At 34.7% G+C, this 22,580-nt stretch overlaps 1 protein-coding gene across 1 annotated transcript in view; it reads left to right on the top strand.

Annotated features, from left to right (window-relative positions):
- Positions 1–22,580, top strand: part of SGCZ (sarcoglycan zeta) — a 921,190-nt gene that overhangs the window by 842,639 nt on the left and 55,971 nt on the right. The window lies entirely within an intron of this gene.

A 22,580-nucleotide genomic window follows, 5' to 3' on the forward strand; every position in this document is an offset into this window, starting at 1 on the left:
GGGGACACGGGTTCGCGCCCCGGTCCAGGAAGATCCCACATGCTGCGGAGTGGCTGGGCCCGTGAGCCATGGCTGCTGAGCCTGCGCGTCCGGAGCCTGTGTTCCGCAACGGGAGAGGCCGCAACAGTGAGAGGCCCACGTACCACACACACACACACACACACACCCCCAAAAAAAAACAAAAAGAATAAGCTCCCTTTCCCCATATCTCTGTCTTCTTGAGTCTTTGTGATTGGCTCCCCTTCCTCTCCTCACCTGCAGGCTCATTCCTCACCCAATTTGTGAACTACTTTTGATGGAATCAAAATTTATTCACAACCTAAGCCACACTGGAGAAGTGTGGGTAAATATATCTGGGGCATAAAGCCTTCAATGTTATACACTGAGACATTAAGCATACATATTTCCTATTAATCATACATATTTTCACATTAAAAGCTCTGAGGAATCATAAACCATAATAATTGCAATTACTGAAATAAAAGATGCTGACAGTAACAAGTGCTGGAATGAATGCAGAGCTCCTGGAACACATACACTCTGATGCTGGAGATGCAGAATGATACAGCCACTCAGGAATAGATTGTCTGTGTCCTATAAAGTTAACAAGGTCACACAAATCTTGTTAAATCATTTTAGGAAACTTTTGATAAAGTCTGTGGTACAAATCTAACCACAGTTCTTTCTCAGGTATCAGCAAGTGTATAATAAAGTGGCATTTGCTGCCAAGATCCTTATTAATTGTATTGAAATAACTGAGTCCTCCTTATTGAGTGAAAGGGAGCTTAGTATCATTTCATTTTCAGTCTTAAGATTGACATATATACACTACCAAATGTAAAATAGATAGCTAGCGGGAAGCTGCTGCATAGCACAGGGGGGATCAGGTCGATGCTTTGTGACTACCAGAGGGGTGGGATAGGGAGGGGGGGAGGGAGGCTCAAGAGGGAGGGGATATGGGGATATATGTGTACATATAGCTGACTCACTTTGTTGTACAGCAGAAAATAACACATTGTAGAGCAATTATACTCCAATAAATATATTAAAAAATTACTAAAATTATTTGCAAATAGTTTCCGGTGGGCACTACCATCACTAAAGCTTGTTCTATCTGTTTTTACGCCATCTATGTCCTTTTTCTAACTAGGTTACATGATATGATCCTTTATCACACATATGTGGATAGCTACCAAATAAACCCCTCTAACTTTTTCTCTCTTTTTCTTCAACCACAAGAAAGCAACAAGCCAACGATTCTTGCTGTGTCTACCTGATGATCATGCTGATCTCAAACTCATTGTGAATTTACTACTGGCTACTTTCAAGAAGCTAACAATCTATATCTGCCTCCATTTTTAGTTTTAAAAGACAGTGGTATCTAAGTTTCCTTTCAACATTAATATTCCATATTTTTAGAAATTTTTTCTTACTTTAATGAAACTAATCAGCTTTCCTTCAAAAGTCAGCTCCTGTTTCTGTTTTCTCACCCATCAACTTATTATTTAGAATAGCCATAGCTTGTTTGAGTGGGACACGAAATAGGATACCTCAACTTCTTAATAACCTCCTTAAAGCTCAATGAAAATAGAAATTATCTATGACTACCATAGATAGTGTTGAAATGATATTGATAACAAAGGGAATGAGATGAATGCAAACAATGTCAACTACTGAAAATTAAACATACTCTGTTTAATAGTTCATGGTTTTTAGGAATAAGTAGTTTCAAATGAGATTACATTTAGAATATAAAAGAAAGAAACACTGCAAAGCTGCTTTACTGTCGCGTAGAAGTTCATGAGGTCACTGACTGAGCACAGAGAATGAACACCAAATGTACCTTTCAAAATACACCAAAGAATTTTCTTTACGTGAAGAAATTTAACAGATGGAGGAAAATGTTAGTGGGGTCACAGTTAAGTATCAAGACTAAATAGTTTTGAAAGAGAATCTGGTAAATGTTTCAAGGAAAGCATATCATGTTGCGTTAGAAATAATTTAATAATAATTATGATCTTTAATGGGCTTTCTGGCCTCCTTTCATTTTCTCTTTAATTGTGCCTCTTTCCCCCGAGTCATTTTATAATTTTTATGGTAACATAATAAAAGCTTTTCTATGGCAGAATATCAATAGATCTAAAATTATACTTTTCTTCCTTTCTGTGTAGCAGACACAAGCAAAGTAATCAAAATAAAGAAATACTATTTTAGCATAACTGAGCTTTTTCATATGGACGTATTTAAAGAAGCACAAAGTTACATAACATATACTAAATAGTGATGGTGATTTTTGGCTCAAAGCCATGTAAGGCACAATTAGAAAGTCTAAACACTTTTCTGACTCATGAACTCTGCCTCCTTCTAGCCTTCAGAGCTAGAGATATTTTCCATGCCTTAGCCACCAGCTTTACCCCCACCATAGTTTTTACCCACCCCCCTCTGCCCAGTGCTATCTTATCTGCCAACCAGGAGAATACTAAACTTACTGCAGTGTTACCATTGGTTCTGTTCTATCCTTGGTATTCCCATCCTCTAGTAAATATATTCTGGATGTATTCACGTAACAAATAATGATCTGGCTTGTCTGGAGAAATAATTTGTGTATGGAAGAACTAGGCTTAAACTTGAAAAACTGATTGGGTTTGAATTTTATCATTTTCAATGTAAGTCCAAAACTTTGACCATTATTTCTTACGAAGAATCACTTTAAAAGTTTGAGCTCGGAGTGGCACAATAGTATTAAGGATATGCTTTGTGATGTAAATTAGAAATAAACCAGTTAATGGGTACAAGTAGAGTATGTCTAGAAAATGCAAGTATATTTAATGTGTCTATGTTTGGTTTCCTGAAAACGGAGATAGCCAGCTGTGTGCAGAAATTATATAGGGAGTGGTTTTGAGAGGCACACATGTAAAAGAATGAGAAAATCAGGAAGACAGGACTGGGGAAGGGAAGAAGCTGATCCTTAAGGCCCTGCAATTGAGGCTTCAGCTTATCCTGCGAGGAGGATCTCAGGCACCCAACTGCTGCTGGGAGTTCAGCATCAGTTCAAAGTTTCCTGGGAGTGAGGAGCGTGGACTCTCGAGCTAGACTACATGAGTCTAAATCTCATGCAATCATTTACTATCTGTGTGATTTGATCAAGTTAGTTAACCTCCCTGTGCCTGAGTTTTCTAACTGTGAAATGGGCATAATGATAATATTGTACTTGTCTTGTAGAATTATTTTGATAATTAAGTGAGCTTACGTAAGTGAAGATCTTAGCAAATTTTAAGCACTATAGCAATGCTGCCTGCTATCATTAATAGTAGTAGCAGCAATAGTTTCTTAAGGGGAGAACAAGCAGAAAATAGTCTTTACTAAGAATTATCCTAATTTATATTGGATGGTGTAGATGATCACTCAAGGTAACATTTCATTGTAGCATCTTAAGTTTATTAAGCGTTATCGCTTGATTTATTGGTATAGGCAGGTGCTTCCACATGTCATGACACTCATGAGGCTGCTGCTGGGCGATAAGCACAATTAAATTACCCATAGCATCTGGCCCTTTAACCAGTCACTGACAGGACATTAAGGTTTTATATTTGTTCCCTCTTAGTTTTCTGACATTCCAACAGCTCATTAATTCTGATAAAAAAATTACTATTCTAGATGTGAATATATTAGATGACCATAAAAATGAATAGTGAATTTCATATCTTCTATCAATTGCATCATTTTAGATTGATATTTTTTGAATATATATACATTAGAAAACAATCTGAACTCTATAATATACAACTTTCTTTATTAAAATGATCAGCTCTCTCCAAAATTAACTTTAAAATGTAAAGCAATTCAAATACTAAATGGATATTTTACAACTGGATGAAACATTTCCAAAACAATATTATTTAAATGAAAAGCCTAGAGAATTTTAATAAGTGTACATCAAATATTATAAGCGCAATAACTAATAAAGTCAGGGATTAGAAATACCAAGAACAGTAGAGCATAATATAAAACTAAGAAAGATACCATGTATCTACAATAATTCAATATAAGATAAAGGTACCCTTTCAAATCAACAGGGATGTGACAAGCGGAAATACTTATTTAAAAAATGATGTTGACATAATTGTTTAACAGTTAGAGGCAAAAGTTAAATCTCTATGTCTTTAAACAATAAAACCATAAATTAACCATAAAGGTTTTATTTTAAATTTTAAACAAATAATGGAAAAATATGTTAGAAGAGCTTTCTGATTTTGTGTAGAGGTCTTCCAGGGTACACGCCACATCAGAAGCTGCAGAAAAAAGATTTATTCATTTACATGCATGAAAGTTAAAATTCTTCTGAAGGTCAATAGTCCATAAACAAAACGGAAGTAATTAAATATCAGAAAAAGTTCCATCTCACATGCGATTTTAATGAAGGCATCCAGTAGGTGGCGTTATTCCTGTCAGTCTCCTAGAGAATTCCTGTTGCTGTCATGGTTTTCCCACTCTTCTGGTTTTGAGTCCCCAAGCCCACTTGTGAATGGAATCCACCCTGCAATAGACTAATTGGAATTACATCTACATCGACGTCATGAGACTTTATGTGTATAAAGCACGATGCCTGCTACGCAGAAACCACTCTGTGCTACCTACTGTATTTTGTTATTATTTTTATTTTAGTGGGTTAGTTGAGTATCTTTATTTTTTTTAACAAGTATTTATTGAGTGCCACCAAGTATCAGGCACTCTGCTAGGACTGGAGATAAAGAGGTGAGCAAAAACAACAATGGTTGTCTCTAGTGGGAATTACGGATGTTAATCAGTCAATCATAAAATCACATCTAAATGTACATATGTGATATGTGCCAAGAAAGTATCTAATAATTTATCGATTGTCTTCCAACATACACTTTCCCAGTTTAGAACTACCATTTTTCTAGAAGTTGACCAAATCTTCTTTTCTGGGTTTTACATACACACACACATGAAATGACACATGCACATAAGATGCTGAATATACACTATCTACAATTTGAGTTTATAGAAGAGATTTGTATTTCCAGTTGTTGGCCTTTTTTCCCCCAAGGCTCCTGGCCTCTCTATTTTGTGTCTCTTTCCTTAGTTTCTGCTTGAAATTTAATTTTCTTTTCCAATTTTCACAGACCAAATGTATCCGTTACTCCAGTTTGTTTTTTGACCTCAGTGTCCCTGGCCAAATACTTATGAATGTGCTATCTCAACAATTAACATAAAATAACTTGTACAGATTTTGAAATTTGCCTTTCCTTTTGTGCTTCTCACAACTTTAGATGATGGAAGTAGCTACATTTTTTTTATCATATTGAGGAAGCTCCCTTTATTTCTTTTACTATTTGCACCTTTGAAAAAAAATTGTTAGTGGATTCTAAATGTTCTGAAATACTTTTCCTTCATCTATTAAAATAATCATGACTTTTTTTCTCTTTTATTCTGCCAGTGGAGTGAATTACATTATTTGTTCATACTTTTATTTTGAAATAATCATAAATACACTGGAAGTTGCATAGACATGTCCAAGGAGATCCCGAACACCTTTCACCCCAGCTCTCGAAATGCCTTATCTTGTATAACTATGTTATATAATATCAAAGCCAGGAAGTGGACCTTGGTACAATACACAGTTTATTTAGACTTCACCAGTTTTACGTGCGCTCATTAGTTTGTGTGTGTATGTGTGTGTATAGACTTCTGTGCAATTTTACCACTTACGTAGCTTTGTCTAACGACTACCACATCAAGATACATAACTGTTCCACCCCAAAGTTCTCTTGTGCTCTTACAGCCCCTAATTTTTTATTGTACAGTTGACCCTTGAACAACGTGGGCTTGAACTGTGAGGGTCCACTTATAAGCAGATTTTTTTTTCAATAGTAAATACTACAGAACTACACAACCTGAGGTTGGTTGAGCCAGCAGATGTGGAACCACAGATATGGAAGAACCTCAGTTAAGGAGTAACCTTGGAAATGATGAGGGCAGACTTAAATTATACCTGGATTTTTGATTGCAAGGAGGGTCATCACCCTTAACTCCCAGCTGATCAAGGGTCAACAGTACTCAGCCTTTCTAATGTTAGGTTTTATTTTAAGTTGAAGAAGCTCTCTTTACTTCTAGTTTTGCTGAGAATTCTTACCATGTATAGATGTTAGACTTTGACAAATATTTTTCTGCCTCAATTGATACTACTATATGATTTGTCTTTTTTATAACTTTCAATTTTTTAATTGAATTATAGTTGACATACAATACTGTATTAGTTTCAGGTGTGTAACATAGGGATTCAACATTTTCTATACATTGTAAATTGATCACTACAGTAATCTAGTAACCATCTCTCACCATACAAAATTATTGCAATATTATTGACTACATTCATTACACTGTACATTACATCAGGTGACTTATTTATTTTATAACTGGGTGTTTATACCACTTCATTCCTTTCTCCTATTTTACCCAACACCCTATTCTGCCTCCTCTCTGGTGAATACCTGTTTGTTCTCTGTATCTATGAGTCTTTTTCTGTTTTGTTTGTTCATTTATTTGGGTTTTTTTTTTTAGATTCCACATATAAGTGAGATCATACAGTATTTCTCTTTATCTGTCTGACTTCTTTCAGTTAGCTTAATACCCTCCAAGTCCATGTAAGTTGACCCAAATGGCAAAATTTCATTTCAAAATTCTTAATGTCTGAGTAATATTCCATTGTGTACATATACAACATCATCTTTATCCATTCATCTATCAATGGACACTTAGGTTGCTTCCATATCTTGGCTATTGTAAATAATGCTACAGTGAACATAGGGGTACACATATCTTTTCAAATTAGTGTTTTTGTTTTCTTTGAATAAACACCCAGAAGTGGAATTGCTGGATCATTTGGTGTATCTAGTTGTAATTTTTTTGAGGAACCTACATACTGTTTTCCATAGTGGTTGAACCAGTTTACATTCCTAGCAACAGTGTACCAGGGTTCCCTTTTCTCACATCCTCATCAACACATTTTTGTTGTTGTCTTTTTGATGCTGGCCATTCTGACAGATGTGAGGTGAAACTAATATAATATTGTAAATCAACTATACTTCAATTAAAGAAAGAATTTGAGGTTGACAGTTCTTTTGTTTCAACATTTGGACAATGTTGTGCCACTTCTTTCTGGTCTCCATGGTTTTAGATGAGAAATCAGTCATAAGAATTGGTGTTTTCCTAAAGGTAATGCATCCTTTCTCTCTATTTGCTGTCTAAATTTTTTTCTTTGTTTTTAGTTTTCAGAAGATTAATTATGTGTGTTTTGTATTTCTTTGTTTTTATCCTATTTTAGTTCCTTAAATCTGTAGTTTATGTCTTTCCCCAAATTTGAGAAGAATTCATCCATTATTTCTTTGAATACCTTTTCAGCCCCTCATTCTTCCTCCTTTCCTTCTGGCACTCTGATGATACAAATGTTAGATCTGTTGCTACTGTCCCACAGTGCCTGAGGATCTGTTTACCATTTCTGGTCTTTTTTTTTTTTCTGTTTTTCTTATTAAATATTATTGATACATCCTGAAGTTCACTGATTCTATCTTCTGTTATCTCCACTCTTAGCCTATCCAACAGGTTTTTATTTTATTTTCATTATACTAGTATTCAATTTTAAAATTTCCATTTGGTTCTTTTTCATAACTTTGATTTCTATGCTTAGATTTTCTGTTTCTAACTAGTTTCAGGAGAATTTGTACTTGCTTGTAGAGGTGATTTTATTATCAGTGCTTTAAAATCTTTGTCCGTTAATTCCAACATCGAATTCATCTCATTGGCTTTAATTGGCTGTCTTGTCCCATTCAATTGTGATTTCCCTGCTTCTCAGTAAGATGTGTTTTTTTTGTATGCTGGACATCATGGATATTATCTTAAGAGATTTTCGATCCTATTTAAATTTTCTATTTTAACAAGGAGTCACCCTCTTTAAGTTTAGTGCTTAGATTCTGGGCTGCTTTGAGGGATGTAGTTCCAATGACAATTTGGTTTTCTATGCCCTTGCAATGTTTTTCTGACTGACTGTTTTTGGGGGGTGGGGATGGGAAGGAGAGGCTTTTGGCTCTGTTTAAACTCCTGCTTGATCCATACTGGTGCCACCTGAGGGGGGCAGAAGCAGTTTTCTGGGTCACTCAGTGTTCACAGGCAAGGGCTTGAAGATGCCAGGCCCTCAGGATACCTAGTGATTCCCCTGGCCTGTTCTCCAGCTGCCTATTTCTCTAAGGCTTTTCGTCCGATCTCTGCTGGTACTGCCAGGAAAAGGAAGGGCCGATGTAATCCACCTTCTGCTTCTGGGGAAGAGATCAAGAAACACCAGTTCTGGGTTGCTTTTTGCTATTAGGTAAACAGCTGGGAGATGCTGGGTCTGGGTTGCCCTTTGCTGCAGGATGAAGGAATGAGAGATTTGGCTCTTAGGAAGTAAAGAGAGCTCTACACAATGCAGAGATAGCAGATATAAGGAGCAGCCACTAAACTACAACTGAGGTAGAACCCAAAGAAGGAGCTCCCTCTCCCCAGCCGCTGAACTGAGATCCAGAACTTGCTGGAGAGGGCACCGCTGTGACTCGTTAGATGACTACCTTAATATTGGATGTGAGGCACCCGGCCACTTAGATTAAATACAAAACAAGACCACAAGCAAACAAAAGTGCTTATATTTGATTATATAATTCTCTTCGTCAGGTTAAAATAATGCCCATTAGCTCATCTAGGAAAAGGAACTTCTCCTCAGGCCCTGAACTATAGACTTATCCTTCCATAAGGAACATCAAGTGACATAATGGACAATGTTTTGGACCATGGTTTTAGGGGAAAAATACTGAAATATTCATCAATTGAATACTTCTTATATAACCTTCACATAAAATTCAAGGAATAGCATTAAATTTTAACTCTCTAAGAAGCATTTTATCAGGTTGCTAGGAAAATATGATCCAGGTACATTGCTTTCTGAAGATTTGATAATATACAAAAGAAGAAAAGCCTGGAGAACATTGTCTAATGACTAGTTAGCATGTTGAGGGGGAGTCTATTTCAATTGATGTCTTAAGTGAATCTTTGACAAGTGTCATTTTGTAGTCTGCTTATAGACTGATTCTCTTTTAAAGAAAATTACTAAGATGCTACTTGGGTACATAGTTGATTAAAGGGTGACATGTGATTTTTAAAATGGATTTACATGATTTTAGAGTCCTGATAGGCAAGTAGGTAAAAAAATCACATTCTTAACTACTGGAAAGCAGGTCAACACTAGTTTTGAAAGATTTGGGAAGAACTCAAATTCATCCAAGGTAGATTTGAGCTTCTCAAATAATCTATCTCTTAAATAAGAATGTAGAATTCCATGTTCTGAGTCATACTGGTATTGGTGTAAAGCAGAGACTTGGGTGTTAGCCGAAAAAAAAAAAATCTGTTCAGAATGACATGAAAAGAGCCTGAAAACCAAGATTAGTCTCCAAGTAACAGAAATGAGAGAAAAAAGAGGAAAAGCCAGTTACACTTGTCTCTTTCTTACCATGCCACATTCTTCCATACCATGCCCTTGCTGGGGCAAACGTTCAAAGGTTTGGCACAGAAGGACAGAAACTGATACCAGATCCATAGATGGAGTTATTCACCATCAAAATAAAAATGACTGCAGTTTCCACAGTGCACTAGACTCTCTCTATACATTTTCAAATCCTACTCCTTCTGCTTGGACACTCTTCTTCTGACTCTTTTCCTTGGTAACTCTTACAACAACCTTTACACTTCAGTTCCATGTATTACCTGCATGATGACCTGCTCCAGTTGTGTGCACCAAAAGTGCCCTCTAATTCACGCTTTCATAGTGTTAATTTTATTCTGCTGTAATTACCTGGTTCTTTATCATAACCCTCACTAGGCCATAAGGTCCTTATGCCACCTGAGGACATAAGGTCCTTAAGGACAAGGTCCTTAAAGACAAGAACCATGTTTCATTTGGCATTGCCTTCCTGGTGCTCACCTCCAGTGACCTCCAGTGACCTCTGTTTCTCTTCATCCAGACATTCCCATGGTAGCAACTTTGACCTTGCCATCACTGAAAATGAAGTCAGGTATCTAATTTTCTGATCAAAATGCATTATCCCACTGTAGTTGCCAAAAAGTATGCCAAAAATAAAATTTAGGGTATCAAATTGATACTAGGAAAACAAGAATTTGTACATATGAGTGGGGGAGATTTGTTATGAAAATCAAAGGGAATAGATTTACAATAAGTATTAAAAACTTGTAAAAGTTCTGTGTTAACTAAAGTAAGTGGTTTGCTCCAATAACATTGCTCATTTATGAACCTAGATTAGAAAAGTTCCTCAGCTCTCTTTTGGTCTTACAGCATCTGCCAATTTGCTTTGTATAGAATAGTATCAGTACCTTTGCTGATTGAACTTAAACTAAAAGCCAAATAGACAAATATATCATTAGAATTATTAAGATTCAGAGAAATGCATTTTTATTCTATTTTAAAATGTTCCAGGGGACATCAGTAAATCACTGGGTAGTGCACTGAACAACTTTAAGTTCTAGGGAAAAGGAAGATGAGTTCATATACACAAAGAAGGAACTCAATATAACTTCCATACTAGATTAATACTACAAAATCACCAAGGGGTCCTTAAGCCTTTCATAAAATATCTTGGAAGGAAGTAAAATAGAAAATCCTTAATCAAATATTTGCATATATTCTCACATTAACATGGCTTTAGAATAAAACTTATTACATAAATCTGCCTTTCATCAATGTATGGTATTAAAAGATTCTCCTAGTATGGATTATTTTTCTTTTACTTTTTTCTTTGTGAAACTCAGTAAGAAATTGCACAGAGTTGATAATTATCTTGAGAAAGAATTTTAAATATAAAACTAGTTTTATTCACTGAAAAACTGTTTAAAGAGCAATAGATAAAAACCTTCTTCCAAATAAAATTGTGAATAGGGAGATCTTTAGCTCATATACAGGGATAATAAAATTACGATTAATTGTAGGCCCAGTCATCAAATTTATGTTCAATCCCATGTCTACTAATGTACTTACAAACAGATGGTCCTTAACCCTGCTTTCCACTCTGAAAATTTAGTAGGTGACATTGCTTTTAAATTTTCTTAATTAGATCTTTAAGCTGGTGAATTTAAAGAGGTTGACCATTCCTTAATTTATGTAAATTAAGAAGTAGAAAAATATGTAAGAGAAGTCTCAGAAAGTAATAGAAAAAAAAAAATGTACTGATAGCAGCCACCACACACTGAGAATCTACTAGGAATAGGTGGTGTGTTAGAAAATGTATTTTCCAATTCTTAAACAAACAAAATAAAAACAGAAACCAGAAACCAAACCTGGACTTCCAGTTTTCAAGCCAGCATATAAGAAGCATAGGACAATACCACTGTGTTCTAATAAGCAAAAAGCTGGACAAACTGAAAAGGCAACAACTCTTCTTAGATCTGTAAGAGAAGGGAAGTCACAGGGCAAACTGCTGCACTCAGAATTGGAGAGACCAACAGGCAATTACAGAGAATCGCAACTTAATGGAGTTTCTTCATGAGCTAAAACCTCTGGTCCTGGGGGAGGCTAGTGTATGCGATTCCTTTTATCTCTGAGGAGTATTCCATTGCCCAGATGTGCCACAGTCTGTTTATCCTCTGACTGGTGAAAGGACATTTAGATGTTTTCTGTGTTTTGGTGATTGTGAATATAAAGCCACTATAAGCATATGCATACAGGTTTTTATGTAAACGTAAATTTTCATTTGATGTGGGTAAATACCTAGGAGAGGGGTTACAACATCATATGGTTAGTGTAAGTTTAACTTTATAAGAAGCTTTCAAACCATTTTCCAAAGTGGCAGTACCATTGTGTGTTACTGCCTGCCTAAATGACCATTTCCACTTGCTCCATATCCAAGCCAGAACTTGTTCTGTTTTGTTTTAATTCTAGCCATTCTAATGTGTATGTAATGGTTTTGACTTGTATTTCTCTAATGACTAATAATACTGAGTTTCTTTTCATGTGCTTATCTTCTATTTGCATTTCTTCTTTGATGAAATGTCTGTTTAAATGTTGGGTTGATTTCTAAGTATTGAATCTTGAGAGTCCTTTGTATATGTTGAACAGAAGTTCAGATACTTATTTCATAAATAATTTATTCTAGTATGTGGCTTCTCTTTTCACTTCTTAACAGTGTATTTTAAAGAGCAGATGTTTTTAATTTTGATGAACTTGAATGCATCAATTTTCTAAAATGGATTATACTTGGAATGACATTTCTAAAAATATCATTGATTCATCCAAGGTCACAAAGATTTTATTCTATGTTCTACTCACAAGATTTATAGTTTACAATCCATTTTGACTTTATGGCTTAATTTTCATATATATTGTGAGGTAGGGACCAAGTTTCTTTCTTTTTTTTTTTTTAATGAATATCTGAATGTTTCACTACCATTTGTTGAAAAGACTATCTCCCCTCTTTTAAATTGCATTGGCATTTATACCAAAAATCATTAATTTTATAATATATGTGGTTCTATCCCTGGACTCTCTATTTTGTTACATTGATCTATGGATCTGTCCTTTCATAAGTACCACACTGTCATGGTTCTTGCAGTATTCTATGTGATTATTTATAGTAAACTATTAAATTAGTTACTGTGAGTTGTCCAACATTGTTCTTCATAAAAATAGTTTTGAGTGTTCTAGATTACCTCCTTTTCCATAAAAATTTAGGATCCACTTGTCAATCTGCACAAAAATTCTTGCTGGGATTTTTATTGGGAATACATTGAATATGCAGATCTTTGGGGGGAGAATTGATATCTTAGGAATATTGAGTCTTGATACATGAACACAGTGTATCTCACCATTTATTTAGGTCTTTAATTTTCTTCCTTAGTGATTCAGATTTTTCAGCATACAGAACTTGTAAGTGTTCAGTTAGATTCAAAGCAAGTAATGATTTGGGGGCTATTATAAATAGCATTACATTTAATTTAAATTTCCACTAATTCATTGCTAGTGTAAACATGTACATTTAATTTTTTTGTATGTTGACCTTATATCCTGCAAACTAGCTAAAATCACATTACTTTTAGTAACTTTTTTCTAGATTTCTAGAATCATGCCATCTACAAATCCCTTCATTCTTTTCCAAACTGTATGCAAATCCCTTCATTCCTTTCCAAACTATATGCTATTTATTTATTTTTCTTGTTTTTATTCTGATTAGGCCCTCCCGTACAATGTTCAATAGGAGTAGTGAAAGGAGACATTCTTTGTTCAGGCTTTGAAGATATTGTTAGCTTTAGGATTTTTATAAATACCCTTCATCAGGGAGAGGAGGTTCCCTTCTATTGCCAGTTAACTAAGGATTTTTATAATAAATGAAATTTGAATTCTGCAAATGCCTTTTTTCTAGCTAATGAGATGATCATATGATTTTTCTTATTTAGTCTGGCATAATGTAGTGAATTATACTGATTTGTTTACAGAAGCTGAACACTGATTTTTGTGTTTATCCTGAGATAAACATCATGATGTATTATCCTTTTTATAAATACTGCCTGATTTGATTTGCTCATATATATGATTACATTGAAAATTTAAGATGTTCTTTATTCAAGACAGATATTGGCCTGTAGTTTTTTCTTCTTGTAATATCTGTCACGTTTTGGTATCAGAATAATACTGGCCTTGTAATAAGTTGAGAAATGTCCCTTCCATTTCTATTTTCAGGAACAATATAGAAATGGTATTATTTCTTGCTTAAATGTGTATTAGAGTTGGCCATTATACAAGTGAAGTTATTTGGACCTTATGTTTTCTTTAAGGAAACTTTATTAACAGCTTTGTTGGTGCTTAATTTACATAATATTAAATGCATTCATTTTAAATGTATTTAAAATGGTTTTTTAAATGGTTTTTAGTAAATTTACAGAGGACTGCAACCATTGTCACAATCCAATTTTAAATCATTTCTATTACCTCCAAAAGGTACCTATTCCCCATTTGCAGTCATTTCCCTTTCCTATATGCCTTCCCAGTCAATCAATAATTTATTTCCTCTATAGTATACAAATTTGCCTTTCCTGAATATTTGATATAAATGGAATCACATATGTGGTCCTTGAGGCTCATCTATGTGGTGGCATGTGTTTCAGTAACCCCAATACTTTTATTTCTGAATACATACCACTGTACAACTTTACCACATTTTGTTTGTTCATTCACCAGTTAATAAATCTAAGGATCATTTTCAGCTTGGGGCTATCAAGAATAACACTGCTGTGAAGATCCATGTACAAATCTTTGTGTATACTCAGGCTTTCATTTCTCTTAGGTAGATATCTAGCAGTGGAATTGCTGAGTAAATTTGTGTTTATTTAAAACACTACCAAACTGTTTTCTAAAGAGGCTGAAAATTTTTGCATTTCAAGGTTCTTCACAAATTTGCCAGCACTTACTATTGTCTCACTTTAGGGATAGTCATTCTAGTGGGTGTGAAGTGGTATCTCCTATGGCAATAATTTGCATTTTCTCGCTAATACTGTTGAGCATTTTTTATGGGCTCATTAAACATTCTTTTTTTTTTGGTGAAATGTCTATTCAAATATGTTGTCCACGCTGAAATTGGGTCACTTGTTCCCTGACCAGGGATCGAACCCAGGCCCCCTGCATTGGGAATGCGGAGTCTTAACCACTGGACCACCAGGGAAGTCCCTACAGCAATGTTTTAAAACATAAATTCATATCTTTAATAAATATAGGGCCATGAAATTTATCTATTTTTCCTTGAGTGAGCTTTTGTAGTTTGAGTCTTTCAAGAAATATGTCCATTTCATCCAAGTTTTCAAATTTGTAGGCATAAGTCATGTATAATATATATCTATTTATTAACTTTTTAGTATCTTTTGAATCTGTTGCTATGTCACTTACTCATTACTGATATTGGTAATTTGTGCCCTCTCACTTTTTTCCTGACTAGATGTTTACCACTTTTACTGATCTTTTCTCAAATAATAAGGTTTGGTTTTATTGATATTCTCCTTGTTTTTCTTTTTCTATTTCATTGATTTCTACTTTGATCTTTATTTTACTTTTTTGCTACTTTGAATTTAGTTTACTCTCCTTTTTCTAGTTTTTTGAGATGAAAACTGAGGTCACTGATTTTAGATTTTTCCACTTTTCTCATACAGATGCTTAGTGTTATAAATTTATACAAATTCAACTTTAGTCTTAATCCAACACATATATTTTGTTTCCATTTTCATTCATTTCTAAATAAATACTTTCCATTTTGGTTTCTTCTTTGGCTGATGGTTCATGTAAAACTGTACTGTTTAGTGTTTTTTTTTTTTTTTTTTTTTTTTTGTGGTACGCGGCCTCTCACTGTTGTGGCCTCTCCCGTTGCGGAGCACAGGCTGCGGACGCGCAGGCTGCAGACGCGCAGACTCAGCGGCCATGGCTCATGGGCCCAGACGCTCTGCGGCATGTGGGATCTTCCTGGACCGGGGCGCGAACCCGTGTCCCCTGCATCGGCAGGCGGACTCTCAACCCCTGCACCACCAGGGAAGCCCCATGTACTCTTTAGTTTTTAAAATATTTGCTGATTTTTTGGTCTACTTACCATAGTTATTATTGGGAGATGGGGCTTGAAATTTCTGACTGTAATTTGGGGTTTGTTTCAGTTTTATAAATTTTTCCTTTGTATATTTTGTAGCTCTGTCATTAAGTGTATAAACTTTGGGTATTCTTTTTGCCCCTTAGATGAACTGACCTTTTTATCCCTATAAAATGAACTTCTTCATCCTTGGTAATATGATTTGCACTAAAATTTATTTTATTTAATATTGAAACAGTCACTCCTGTTTTCAGTTGACTAGAGTAATGTGGCATATCTTTTTCCATCTTTTTAGTTTTAACTTATTTGTGTCTTTTTATTTAAAGTGGATTCGTTGTAGGTAAGGTCTTGCTTTTTATCCAATCTGCAAGTCTTTACTTTGACCAGAGTGTTTAAATTATTTATGTCCAATTGATGGTGGTTAACTTTAAGTGTATCATCATGCTATTTGTTTTCCACGTATTGCCTTCTTTGTTTCCTTTTTATTTCTTTTCTGTCTTCTTTTGGATTAGCTGAGTATTTCATATGATGCTATTGGTCTCCTTATTGGCTTATTTGGTTTATTATTTTTCTGGTTACTTTAGTGCTTATAATATACATCTTTAACTTAAAACAGTCTGCCTTCAAGTGGTAACATGCCTCTTCAATAGGACCTTAGAATAGTTTAATTTCATTTCTCCCCTCCCAGGTTTTAGAATACTGTAGTCACAGATTTTAGGTACACGAGTTATAAATTCTACAATACATTGCCATTATTTTTGTTTAAATAGATAATTATCTTTTAAACAGTTTAAATAATTAGAAAATTATACTTACCAAACCAATATAGTCACCATTACCCTTTTTCCTTCTTTATAGATCCCTATTTCCATCTGATACTATCTTCCTTCCAAGAACTTCCTTTAACATTTCCTAGAGTGCAGATTGCTGATAATAAATTCTTCAATGTTTTACATCTTTTTTTTCCCTTTTTTTAAAAACATTTTCACTAGGTATAGAATTTTAGGTTGTTTTTCTTTTGGCGGGGGCAGGGGACAAGGGTTCTTTAAAGATGTCCATGTCCATCCTACCCCTTGCATTATTCCCAGTATCTGCTACCCTTCTTATCTTTGATATTCTGTGTATAAAAAGTGTCTTTTATTTATGATTACTTTTATAATTTGCACTCCACTTGTTTTGAGCAGTTTGACTATGGTTTTATTTGGCATCATTTTCTTAGTATTTTTGTGCTTAGGATTTGTTGAGATATGGGTTTATAGTTTTCATCACATTCGGAAATGTTCTGTCCATTATATCTTCAAGTATTTTCCTATCCTCAGTCCTCCTTCTCTTCTTCTTCAGGGTATCCAATTACAAGTATATAAACTCACAGGAAGTTATTTTAAATAGCACTGATGTTATTTTCATTTTTAAAAAAATCCATTTTCTCCTTATGTTTTATTATGGATCAGGCTCACTTTTCTTTTGCAATATCTAATATACTGCTAATCCCACTTAGTGTATTTTCATTTCATTGTAGTTTTCATCACCAGAAGTTTTATTTGGGTCTTTTTTTAATCTGTGTCTCTAACTTTGGGGCATACAATTATAATAACTGCTTTATTGTCCCTTTCTGCTAATTTAAACATCTTTTTCAATTCTGAGCCACACTTTATTAGCAATTATCCTCATTATGGGCCATGTTTTTCTGCTTCTTTTCATGCCTAGTAATCTTTCAGGGTTTGATGTGAGGCATGGTACACTTTTTTTCTTTTGGTGCTGAGTATTTTTTGATAAATAGTCTCAAACTTTGTCCTGGATGTAGTTAAGTTAATTGAAAACAGATTTTTCCCTTCAGGGTTCTGCATTTGATGTTTCTTTCACAGACCTCTGGCTTTGCTAGGTCTAGGACTAATTATTTCCTATTATGACTGAAGATTTTCCTGAGTCTTCTAACCATGCCCCATGAATTATGATGTTTGTTTTATTTTGCTTGTTTTTTGATTTTGTTATTTTCAAATCTGGCAGGTACTATTCTGAGCACTCTGTAAATGCCAGACACTATTCCCTCTATTTCTTTCCCTGACCTGGAGTAGTTGTCTCACATACTTGCACTAATATATAATCAGCTGATTATTTAAGGGCAATCCTCTGTAGATCTCTGGAGTTCATTTCTCTCCTCATCTCTGTTCTCTTTGGTACTCTGTCCTAAAAACTACCTGTCGGGGCCTCCCTGATGGCACAGTGGTTGAGAGTCTGCCTGCTGATGCAGGGGACGCGGGTTCGTACCCCGGTCTGGGAAGATCCCACATGCCACGGAGCGGCTGGGCCCGTGGGCCATGAGCCGCTGAGCCTGCTCATCTGGAGCCTGTGCTTCGCAACGGGAGAGGCCACAACAGTGAGAGGCCCATGTACAGCAAAAAAAATACAATAAAATAAAATAAAAAATAAAACTACTTGTCATAGTTTCTGTTCCATCTCCACAATTCAGGAAGTCTGCTGGGTTCCACCTGGGTTCCCCTTCTAGGCACCACAGCCTGGGAACTCCCTTAACAGTAACTTGCAGTAATTGTGTGACTCATCTCATTTGTTTCTGTCTCTTAGGTATCACTGTCCATCATTTCCTGAGGTCCAGTGTCTTGAAAATCATAGTTTTATATATTTTGTCCTTTTTGTTGTCATTTCAGACTAGAAGGTAAATCTAATCCCAGATATTCCATCTTGGTCAGAAGCAGCAAAAAAAAAAAAAAAAAAAAAATATATATATATATATATATATATATACACACAACCACACACACACACATACATATATATATAGTTTTGATTATTTTCTTATCATGTCCAGCTATGTTAACATCCTTCTGAAACCTTAGAGTTCAAAAGTTAGCTGAATACACCAGCCATGTATAACCAAAATGTGTGGCACACTTATCCTCTCTTTATATGACACTCTTATTCATTCAAACTAAGATTACACTAGACTTCTGATAGTAGTTTTATTATATTGACTAATTGATTAATTTTATATCTCTCCCCTAGCAGGGGTGCTCTTTGGTCACAATCAGCCATCACAGAAAGCCTATAATACAATGCAGCAAATCCAGACAGATATGATTTGATCAACCCAGAGTTCAGCTTGATCGTTTTCTTGTTCATCAGCATTGCATTCCCATTTATACAGTCTAAGATGATGTTTGCTCCTCAAACACATTGGGCATAGTTGTCTAACAGATAAAGCACTTTTATCCCACAAATGTTGATAATTCTCCTCCCTCATATTCTGTTTTTGTGTCGCTTTTCAAAGGATGTCTCTTGATACCTACGAAAAATATAATTTATTTATCTCAAAGTTTATTTTAAAAACTATTATCTGATACCATCATGACTTGTCAAAATCCTTTGGAATTCTGATTGTGTATGTAGTTATTCCTCCATTTTCTGTGTTACGTGAAAATTTAATTAACATGGCACCAATGTATTTACCAAAATGATTAATAAAATATGTTATTGGACTTCCCTGGTGGCGCAGTGGTTAAGAATCCACCTGCCAACGCAGGGGACACGGGTTCGAACCCTGGTCCAGGAAGATCGCACATTCCGTGGAGCAACTAAGCCCGTGCACCACAAGTACAGAACCTGTGCTCCAGAGCCCACGAGCCACAACTACTTAGCCCATGTGCCACAGCTACTGGAGCCCACGCACCTGGAGCCTGTGCTCCGCAACAAGAGAAGCCACCGCAATGAGAAGCATGCGCACCGCAACAAAGAGTAGCCCTGGCTCGCTGCAACTAAAGAAAGCCCGTGCACAGCAACGAAGACCCAACACAGCCAAAAATAAATAAATAAAATAAACAAATTTATTTAAAAAAAACCCACGTTATTGAAGATAGGAGCTTCCTTATTAAACTATAAGGAGTCACAATTTATCAGAATAATTTCATGCAAATATAAAATAAACACATGTTGAACCAGACAAAGCTAGACAGATTTGGGTGTCTGCATTATTATATCCCTTCATTCATTTAGATTGTCATGAGTTGAAAGAATATTTAAAATTGGACTACAGTTGTTATAGGAAAAGCAATGGACAAACATTGTAAAAATGTGTATTTTGTTTAAGAAAGAGAGGTATAATTGTCTGTGCTTCTATTTGCTAAAAATTAAAAGAAAAATTCAAAAGGAACCACAGAAATTTTCCACTTAGGGAAAATAGCAGAAAAGGATTTCTAGGGCAGATGTAGAAGTGAGACTTCTCTGGTGTACATTATGCTTTTAACTGTTGTATCCTATAAATGCATTATCTTGTCAAAAAAGAAAACTTGATTTATGACAATAATGTAGGAGAAAAGATTTTGACAGCCTATAGGATATAGTTTTCCATGAAGAGGTCTTTGAAAAAAGTACTAATTCTGCCAGTGTAACTACAATTAATATATTTAAAAAGCTATCTCAGCATATACATAACTGTGGCAAATTAAAAATATTATCATTTCTTTCAGTATATGCGGATATACATACCCATCATATACATATATCTAATTTTTAATAGGTGAGAGTAGAGTCTCTTACAGCATACATCTTAATTCTTTCAGGTTCTATTAAACTTTTTCACGTTGCTTTCCATGATGATTTCATTTTCAAAATGGAAATTGTATTCTAAATTCAAATGTGTACTCCATTGAAGGCTATCTTCTGTTCTCCTTTATAGTAGTTTATATCTTAAATAGCTAGATACAGTGCTTGAATGACATTAAGGTAATATTGAGAAACTACTGACATCAATTTCATTCTCACCTAATTAGTGAAGATGAAGGCTCGAAAGAAAAGAAATATAGAACCAGGTAAAAGAAATAAAGTATTAGGGATAGGCTTAGATAGAATTCTGGAATAAAAGCTCAAACATCATATGCAATTTATTCATGGTAATTTACTGGTAATTTTTATTAAAGAGTGCTTGGAGGTAGCAAGCATTTGAACATCTGAATGTGATATTACTTTTCCAAAATATACATGTTATGGGAAGAAATACTAGAGATTTAATTATAAAAAGTGAAGAGTGTTTAACAGTATGCAAATTATGTGTTATTGAGAAAAAAATTCAGATTGGATGAGGATATTTGGTGCTAATTATCAAGGACACCACTATCAGCAATAGATACAGCGGTGTTCTTTTCCTTCTTCTTATTTATATTCCTTTAAAAGCAAAAATGTACTAAAAGACAACAGAGTAATTTGCTAAAGAAACACAATAAAATTATCTATTTTCTGTTTTGACTATAAAGCACCACCCAGTTAGAATTTTCAGAGGAAATATAGCAAGTACCTTCTTATATATGTGATTTGTTTTTTTAAAGTCATGAATTGTATGGCATTTTTTCAGTAAGTCATAAATATTTTGTGTTAACAAAATACTGTGTTTACAAAGTACACGTGACTGAAATCTAACTGGTTTCTGCTTCTGTTAGCCTTACTCTCTTTCATTTATAGGCAAAGTGATCAGTATTATTTTAGATTAACTAGTACGACTAAAATTAGGATGAGAAATCCTGCAGGATATGGAATCCAGGCATTTAGTAGCAAAAGAATGGTAAGAAAGATGTATATAAACGTTGACTTTCGGGTTTTCCAAAGTCTGAGCAATTATCAAGATTAATTTCTGAAATAAAAGCTCTTGTATGATGTTATAGATACCGTTAGTTGCTCCCTCCTCATAACTATTCTTTCCTTCTCTTTTAGTAATACAATCTCAGGTCTAAGCTGGGCGTATGACTACTCAGCTCAAGACTATACGTCTCCCTTACATCTCCCTTACAGCTAGATGTGCCTGAGTTCTAGCCAGTGAGATATAAATAAGGTGGTGTGTACAATCTTAGATGGTGTCTTTTTAAAAAATGGACCTACCCTTTATTCTGTCTTCCTGCTCTCTAGAATGAGACTCATTAAAATGACCAGTAGCACCTATATTGGTCTCCAAGATAGAAGCATAGCTTGAGAGTAGCAGAGAAAAAAATAGAAAAGGCCTGCATTCCCAAGACCCCATATATCTCCATTCTAACCATGGACCACATACTAAACATGTATCAGAAAGAGAAACAGCCTAATGAGTATTCTGATATACAGTAATATCCAGAATGAATATTTTGGAAATATAATTTCAACTCTTAGATATGCCTGCAATAAATAAGTGATGATAAAAGAATTTGCCCAAGTTTTTCAGATATCCTAATAATATTCCATTTAATTTCATCATCAGATTACTTACATTCTCTGAACACCAAAAAGCTATTTTCAGGGAAAGACAGGTGGAGGTATGCTGGTGAGGGAAATTTGGACTAGTATTTAAAATGTGCCGCACACGTGGCTGTAAAACTTTTTTTTCATATTGAGCTGGATAATCTGATAACAAAGAGTGCTTTGAATTGGAAAATGCCTGTGGAGTTTAAAAAAATATATTAAAGTGAAGGACAATATGTTGAAAAGAATTAAAAGCTTCATTTGGATGATAACAGCATAGAAAGTTACTTTAGATGACTCTAAAAACACACACTCTTTTAAATACCTATTCTGAAAGGGGGAGATGAGGCATGAAAAGAGAATACACACTGAGTAATAGATATCAGTAAATAAGAAAACTAAAAGTCCATTTTGAAAATTAGTTTTAACAAATTCAAGTGATCTCTACTGAAACACAGTTAACTGCCTAAAAGCATCGGAAGTTTCCCCAAATATTTAATTAAATAAATGACTTCATCATATCGTCACCCCAAATATTACTAGTATGTTCAAAAATTTAGCTTGGGCGGAGGGGCAGTTTAGTTATTTATAATTGTTCTTGAATATTTTGAAATATTCAGGATACCAAGAAATCTTTCCAGAGACTAAGGAAAGTAAGAATGTTATTAGAAAGATAAATGTAGGGAA

This window comes from Lipotes vexillifer, unplaced genomic scaffold, assembly GCF_000442215.2.
Source record: "Lipotes vexillifer unplaced genomic scaffold, Lipotes_vexillifer_v1.1 scaffold619, whole genome shotgun sequence".
In the NCBI taxonomy this organism is placed as follows: domain Eukaryota; kingdom Metazoa; phylum Chordata; class Mammalia; order Artiodactyla; family Lipotidae; genus Lipotes; species Lipotes vexillifer.